Here is an 8,763-nt window from a genome sequence, read left to right as displayed (position 1 = left end):
TTTGACACCTAAGTAAAAATAGTTGCCCCGACACACAGTCCCCTTACCTGCTATTTATTCATTCATTCATTCATTCATTCATTCACTCACAGAATGCTTCTTTAGTTTCTTTTAATCTAGACTAATCTCTCTCCCAGTTTTTTGTTATAACATGAATTTCTTTACTAGACTTTATATTCTAGAGTAGTTTTAGGTTCCCAGCAAAACTTAGCAGAAAGTACAGACAGTTTTCACATGTCTCTTGCCTGCACACATGCACAGCCTCCCCATCATCAACATCCTCCACCAGAGTGGCACATTTGTTACAGTCTAGGAACCCACATTGACACACCATGATCTCCCAAGTCTGTAGTTTACATTAGGGTTCACTCTTGGCATGGAACATTCCATTCCAAATGTATAATGACATGTATCCATCATTATGGGGCCATACAGAGTATTTTCACGTCCCTAAACCTCCTCTGTGTTCTATTCATCCAACCCTCTTCCCTAACCTTTGGCAATGACTGATCTTTTTACTGTCTCCATAGTTTTGCCTTTCCCAGAATGTCATATAGTTGGAATCACGTAGTATGTAGTCTTCTCAGATGGGTTTCTTTCACTTAGTACTTAAGTTCCTTCAATAAATTTTCATGCCTTGATAGCTCATTTTTTGGGCACTGAATAATATTCCATTGTCTGGAAGTAGCAGGGTTTATTTATCCATTTACCTACCAAAGGGCATCTTGATTGCTTCCGGGCTTTGACAATTGTGAACAAAGCAGCTATAAACATTCATGTGCAGGTTTTTGAGTGGACACAAGTACTCAGCTTTTTTGGGATAAATACCAAGGAGTGTGATTGCTGGATTGTATGCTAAAAGTATGTTTAGTTTTGTAAGAAATGTCAAACTTTGCCATGTGTTTTTTAATCTATTTTTTATTGAGGTACAGTTGACATGCAGCCTTATATTTGTCTCAGGTGTACGACATAACGATTCAATAGTTGTATATATTATGAAATGATCACCATCACAGTAAGTCTAGTTAACATTTATCACCATACATAGTGACAATTTTTTTTTCTTGTGATGGGAAATTTTAAGATTTACTTTCTCAGCAACTTTCAAATATGCAATACAGTGTTCTGAACTACACAGTTGCCGTGCTTTACATTACGTGCCCATGGCTTATTTATTTGATAACGGAAGTTTGTACCTTTTGATTCCCTTCATCCATTTTGCCCACCCCCAACCACCCACTTCTGGCAACCACCAATGTGTTCTCTGTATCTATTAGATTGTTCTAGTTTTTTATCCATGAAGTCAAAGACTTTGTCTATTGCTTAGAAGAAGATCTGGCATATGCTGGATGCTCGACAGAAAATGGTAGAAAACAATGAATGAATAAATAGATCCCAGACAGCCTTAGGGCTTAAGGCTTGTTACTTCTCAGCAGCAGTGATCTGTGAATCTTCATTTTCATTCTCTCCCATTGTTCTCTGCTTCCTGCTATTCCCAGGCAATTCTCTCATTGCCTGGGAATAGCATCTACTCACCAAACTCTGCTCTCACAGCTTCTGCTGATTCATCACCACAACTTACTCATAGCTCCCCTCATGCTGCTACTGCCTCTCCCTGTGCATCTGTCCAACTTCTGCTCCCTCGGCCAACCCCTCGACTCTCCCTGACTTTCCAGCTGAAATTCTAGAGGCAGAGAATTTCATTGGGTCAGCCCACTCCTCACTTAAGCAGAGATTTTGGACATTTAGACTGTGTTCCAGGCAACATGTAGATACTGATCAGCTATGGCCTTAGGCACAGAGTGTGGCAACGTAGACATAGATAATTTCACTCAGCTGAGGACACACAGATGCCGCAGTGGCCTTTAAGGACCTGTTGATCAAAACTTTAGGGGGCACCTGGGTGGCTCAGTGGTTGATCATCTGCCTTCAACTCAGGTCATGATCCTGGGGTCCTGCGATTGAGTCCCACATCAGGCTCCCCACAGGGAGTCTGCTTCTCCCTCTGCCTATGTCTCTACCTCTCTCTCTTGGTCTCTCATGAAAAAAATAAAGAACATCTTTAAAAAAAACCCAAAACAAAAACCCTGAGGTCCATAAACTCTACAAGGCCAGCATTACCTTGATTCCCAAAACCAGACAAAGATCCCACCAAAAAGGAGAGTTGCAGACCAATATCCCTGATGAACATGGATGCAAAAATTTCACCAAGATACTAGCTAATGGGATCCAACAGTACATTAAAATGATTATTTGCCACAACCAAGTGGGACTTATTCCTGGCTGCAAAGGTGGTTCAACATCTGCAAATCAATCAATGTGATACATCACATTAAATAAAAGAAAGGACAAGAACCATATGATCCTCCATATATATGCAGAAAAAGTATTTGACAAAGTATAGCATCCTTTCTTGACTAAAACTATTCACAGTGTAGGGATAGAGGGAACATACTTCAATATCATGAAAACCATATTTGAAAAAACAACAGCAAATATCATTCTTCATGGGGGAAAACTGAGAGCTTTCCCTCTAAGGTCAGGAACACGTCAAGGATGCCCACTATCATCACTGTTGTTCAACATAGTACTAGAAGTCCTAGCCTCAACAATCAGACAACAAAAAGAAATAAAAAGCATCCAAATTGGCAAGGAAAAAGTCAAACTCTCACTCTTCGTAGATGACATGATACTGTATGTGGAAAACCCAAAAGACTCCACCTCAAACTTGCTAGAACTCATAGAGGAATTCAGCAAAGTGGCAGGATATAAAATCAATCCACAAAAATCAATTTTATTTCTATACACTAACAATGAGACAGAAGAAAGAGACATTAAGGAATCGATTCCATTTAGAATTGTACCAAAACCCATAAGACACTTAAGAATAAACCTAACCAAAGAGGAAAGGGATCTGTACTTTGAAAACTATAGAATACTCATGAAAGAAATTGAGGAAGACACAAAGAAATGGGAAAAAAATCCATGCTCATGGATTGGAAGAACAAATATTGTTAAAATGTTTATGCTAACTAGAGCAATCTACACATTCAATGCAGTCCCTATGAAAATACCATCAGCATTTTTCACAGAGCTGGAACAAATAACCCTAAAATTTGTAGAACCAGAAAAGATCCCAAAGAGCCAAAGTTTTGTTGAAAAAGAAAACCAAGACTCGTGTCATCACAATTCCCTGACTTCAAGCTATATTACAAGACAGTATGGTCCTGGCACAAAAGTAGACACATAGACCAATGGAACAGAATAGAGAACCCAGAAATGGACCCTCAACTCTATGGTCAACTCATCTTTGACAAAGCAGGAAAGAATATCCAGTGGAAAAAAGACAGTCTCTTCAACAAATTGTGCTGGGAAAGTTGGACAGCCACGTGCAGAAAAATGAAACTGGACCATTTTCTTACACTATACACAGAAATAGACTCAAAATGGATGAAAGACCTAAATGTGAGACAGAAATCCATCAAAATCCTAGAGGAGAACATAGGCAGCCACTTCTGTGACCTTGGCCACAGCAACTTCTTGCTAGACACGTCTCTAAAGGCAAGGGAAACAAAAACAAAAATGAACTATTGGGACTTCTTCAAAATAAAAAACTTCCTGCACAGTGAAGGAAAGTGTGGGAGAGCAAGATTTCAGCAGGTAAAAGAAACAATAAGAACAGAGACAGGCATAAATGACAATAGCTTTATACGTGTGGCAAAAGCCAATTATTCCTGCCATCGATCCATACTGAATTCAGTAGATGCTGAAGACAGCAATGATGGTGGATAGATAGCCAGGCCTGTTGTGGTCAGTTGTCCCATCTCCTGCAGCCCCTAGTTCATGCTCCTCAAACCCATGCAGATTGTCACATATTCAGTTCCCTGCTGCCCCTCACGTGATTGGTTTCTTGAGTTGTTTTTCCTTCCTCACTTCCACATCCTTTACATTCTATGGCAATAATACCGAGAGCCAACCTGGACTGGAGGCCTCACCTCGGCACCTGCCCTCCTTGGCGGTGTCTGATGGTGTAGCCCCCTTGGGCTTCTCTTTGTTCCAAGATATCGGACTCTGAGTAATCATTTTGTCTCTCATCAGAACGGGCCAGTGGCAGGAAACAGTCGACAAAATCAAAGGCAACCGACAGAATGGGAGAAGATGTTTGTAAATGTTTTATCAGAATAAAGGGCTAGTATCCAAAATCTATAAAGAACTTACCAAACTCAACACTCAAAGAACAAATAATCCTATCAAGAAATCGGCAGAAGACATGAACAGACATTTCTCCAAAAAAGACATACAAATGGCCAACAGCCCCGTGAAAAAATGCTCCATATCACTCGCCATCAGGGAAATACAAATCAAAACGAAAAAAATGAGATACCATCTCACACCAGTCAGAATGGCTAAAATTAGCAAGTCAGGAAATGACAGGTGTTGGCAATGATGCGGAGAAAGGGGAACCCTCTGACACTGTTGGTGGGAATGCAAGCTGGTGCAGCCACTCTGGAAAACAGTGTGGAGGTTCCTCAAAGAGTTGAAAATACAGCTACCCTATGACCTAGCAATTGTACTATTGGGTATTTACCCCATAGATACAGATGTAGTGAAACAGAGGGGCACCCGCACCCCTCTGTTCATAGCAGCAATGTCCACAACAGCCAAACTATGGAAGAAGCTGAGCTGTCCATCAACAGATGAATGGATAAAGAAGACATGATATATACATATATATATATCATGGAATATTACTCAGCCACCAGAAAGAATGAAACCTTGCCATTTGCAACAATGTGGATAGAACTAGAGGGTATTATGCCAAATGAAATAAGTCAGAGAAAGACAATTATCATATGATTTCACTCATATGTGGAATTTAAGAAGCAGAACAGAGGAGCATAGGGTAAGTCAGGGAAAAATAAAACAAGATGAAATCAGAGAGAGAGAGACAAATCATAAGAGACTCTTAATCACTGAACTCTACCTCTGAACCTAATAGTTCAGGTATGTTAATTAATTGAATTTAAATTTAAAAATATTTTATGTTAAATGTTGAATTTAAATTTAAAAAATAATATTTTTTTAAAAAACCCTGAGGTGTAGGCTGAGTAATTCATACTTTAGGGAGACACTGAAGTCTTCTGAGAAGAGCAGTGATTAACCAGATCTACGTCTTTTTTTTTTTTTAAGATTTTATTTATTCATGAGAGACAAACAGAGACAGAGACACAGGCAGAGGGAGAAGCAGGCTCCCTGTAGGGTGCCCTATGTGGGACTCGATCCCAGGACCCTGGGATCATGCCCTGAGCTGAAGGCAGATACTCAACCACTGAGCTACCCAGGCATCCCAGATCTATGTCTTCAGAAGTACTTTGGGTGCTCCATGAATCTTTCGGTACTCCACGAACGGGACAGTTTAGTGATGGAAGGGGATGGCACCCTACAGACAAGTTAGGAAGCCATGCACGGGAGAGCTGATGATGCCTCTAAGCAAACCAGCAGCAGTGAGAGTCAAGGGGAGAGAGTAGAAGCAAGTGGGTCTAGAACCTGAGGATGCTCCCCAGGCACAGGAGGCTGGAGTTCAACAGAAAGGCTGGTCTTGACACCTAGCTCCTGAAGTTGTTGGGGAGGAAGAATTTACTCTGCCTTTCAAGTCTCAAAGGCTGCACTAAGAATCAAATTGACATGAGACAGATTAACAAGAGAAAATCAAATTTAATAGGGTAGTTACAGGGAATCCACACAGACAGGGAAATCTCAAAGACAGTGAGGTGACCTGACACGCATGAGCTAAGGAGAGGGGCATGATTGCAATGACACCGAGGGGAGAAGGACCCTTAGCAGAAAGGTGAGAGGAGATCTTTGGTGCCCTGTTATGCAGATCAGTTTCTTTGGTAAAGAAGAAGCCCTGTTAATAGTGCTCTTCCTGGTACAGGCAGGCAGTTGAGGAGGAGAAAAAAAAAAAAAAAAACTTTTCCTCAATCTGCTAGGTTTTGATTGCTTTATTAAGAAAAATTTTTAAGGTTTTATTTTTAAGCAATCTCTATACCCAGCATGGGGCTGGAACCCATAATTGAGAGATCAAGAGTCATTTGCATCATGGACTGAGCCAGGCAGCCCCCCGCCCCCGCCCCGTCCCCCCTCATTGCTTTTATTTTTTATTTTTTATTTTTTCCCTCATTGCTTTTAATTCAAAATAATGTTCACGCCAAAGTGGCTCACCTTGGGGCAGCCTGCCCTTGGCCCCTACAAAGTCATAAAGATATTAGTTAAAACTCTAAGAGCGTAGGGTGGCAAGACATAAGCCAAGACAGATATCTGGGGGAATCTTTTGGATGTGAAGAACAGATCAAAGAAGTAAAACTTGACAAATGATTGAAATTGGAAACATTCATACAGATGAGTGGGCAGAGAGTCACAGCGCCTGATAAAAAAAAGGAAAGTGTTTACTTATTTTCTTATTCTTAAAAGTTCAGGTCCAGGGGACCCTGCATTAGATACCACTGTATTCCAAACCCCCAGCTTCTAGTCTGACAGTTTTCCTGCAGAAAGCAATGATACTATGTGAAAATCCACAATATTCTAAAAATACATCAGCCGGGCTGCGGTGCCACAATTAGTGGAGCTGCTGTCCCAAGAAACCCTCATCACCATTTTGCTTAGATCAGAGAGCGGATTAACTTTGATGTCTGTCTGAACCCCATGTGAGACACCACTGGTGGTCTGCTCCCTGCAAGCATGCAATCTTCACATCCAAGGGAAGAAGGAGAAAGTGCCAGATAGGAGCCCAAACCAATTTTTTTTCCCTCAGTGATTGAGATGAAAATATGCACCCTAGGACTGCTGACATATTTGACTTGCAGCCTGTCTCCTCCTGTCCCCGGAGCTCTCTCCCCCTTTGCACAAATACCTTCCCCTAGGTCCAAATTTCCTTTGGCTCTTGCACACAGCTAGGAAGCCCCAAGCCCCTGGTCTTTGTTACGTGTGGCAGGTAATTGTGGACTTTCTGTATCTGTTAGGTCTTCTGCTGGTGTGCAACCGAAACAGACTCCAACTGAGCCTGGAGGGGAGCTTACTGGACGTATATGGGCGGCCTGCAGGATATAATGAACAGCCGAGAATCAGACTGCAAGGGGCAAGAAGAGAATCTCTGGGATTACAGGTAAGTGGAAGACAAGCGGTCATCTCATCGGGACATTAGCAGTGCGAAGAAATTCACCGCAGTAGTGTTGCCTGTCTCTGGGTTCCCACGTTCACAATTCTTATTTCTGGGAGAAAAGGAGCAATTGGACGTGGTTGGAATTGTACCCACACTCAGACAATATGAACTCACTGACTTTGCGAGGCAGCATACACTGGTGATAATGCAGGTCTCTGGAGTCAGCGGGATGGGATTTGAATCCTGACTCTACTATTTAGTGGCTCCTGGGCTCATCATTCTTGCTCTGCCCCCAGCTTCTCCCTACACAAATGGGGAATCAGGAGCTAATATTCAGCAAGGTTGAGTGACCAAAAGCAATTACGACCCACTGCCTCGTCATATCCCTCTACCACACCATAGGTGCCACGAGGACAACAGACTCTCTTGTGAATTCGCTGCTGGCTGCATCCACCAGCCTTTGAAATGTGGCTGGCACACGGTGCTTGGCTCAGTAAACCTTTGTCAAATACACAAGTGCTGATGCTTCCTTTTTGTGTTCCCAATCAACTAGTGCAGTGCTTGGCTGGAGTCGGCACACAATAAGGATCTGCCGATTGAATCTGTAGGTCAGTGGGGTCTTCAGAAACGGGGAGAACCTGGGGTTCAAAGAGATGAACCTGTATTGCTTAGGACTCAGTGGCAAGCAAGAGGTAAGTAATTTTTGGTGTGACGATGCTAGCAAGGTGATGAGTGTGTCTGTATAGGTTGTGGCCTGGCCGCTGGTCAGACTAAAACGTTTACATGAACATCAGGGGACAGAGAAGCCCTGCGGTTACTTGCTGCTTGGAGAGGGGGTGGCTCATCTGTCCCACATTAATCCATCTGTGCCTTGGAGGCACTGCGGACAGGAGGTCATCCTGGCGGTCTCTAGCCTGGCTTTCAGAGGCTCCTGTGTGTAGGGCTCATGCAGCCACCCTGCCAAGCTTGCTTATGGAGACCGCCAGGTCTCAGGGAGGAGCCTGTCAGATTAGGAATGAAAACTAAACCCTGGTCCTGGCTCAGCTAATGGTGTGTGGCCCTAAGAGAAGTTTCTGGATCTCAGTGACCTGAGCTATAAAATAGAGTAATCCTTGACTTGCAGCCCGTGGAACTGTCAAGGAAACGAAATCCCACTCGCGGTGACTTCATCTAGAACTCCTCTTGTAAACAAAAACAAACAAACAACAAAACAAAACAAAATAAGTCAAACTGGCTTCAGCGAAAAGGGAACTTCATTGGCTCCTATCACTGAGAAGTCCAAGGGCAGCTCCTTTTCCAGGCACAGCCCGCTCCAGGGGCTCAAAGGTAATGTCAGCACCTGATTTCTCTCCATCTCTCGGCTTTGCTTCTGCTGTACTGTCCTCATGCTCAGTCTCCATATGGTGGTGCCCAGTGACCCCAGCGTCTGATCCCTTCAAGCTCAAATCCAGATTTCCAGCAGCTGGGAGACACTATGGTTGGCTCAACGTGGGTGAGGTCATGCAGCCAGGAGGATGCGGCTTCGCTGGACGACCAGGCCTGGGCCCTGTCCCAATCAATCCCTGTGGTGTGGCAGCTTGGTCACTCTTGGCGATCCCCTGACC

The 8,763-nt window shown here is 43.1% G+C and overlaps 1 long non-coding RNA gene across 1 annotated transcript; it reads right to left on the bottom strand.

The window, feature by feature from the left end:
• Window positions 1–900: 900 nt before the first annotated feature.
• Window positions 901–8,763, bottom strand: LOC125754896 (uncharacterized). The gene is made up of 2 exons (XR_007409980.1): window positions 8,499–8,763; window positions 901–8,338 (listed from the first exon to the last, which is right to left on the bottom strand). It is a non-coding gene; the product is annotated as an uncharacterized LOC125754896 (long non-coding RNA).

This window comes from Canis lupus, chromosome 3, assembly GCF_003254725.2.
Source record: "Canis lupus dingo isolate Sandy chromosome 3, ASM325472v2, whole genome shotgun sequence".
Classification (NCBI taxonomy): Eukaryota; Metazoa; Chordata; class Mammalia; order Carnivora; family Canidae; genus Canis; species Canis lupus.
Note: the sequence above shows the minus strand (reverse complement) of the source record. Positions and strands in the feature narration are given on the sequence as shown.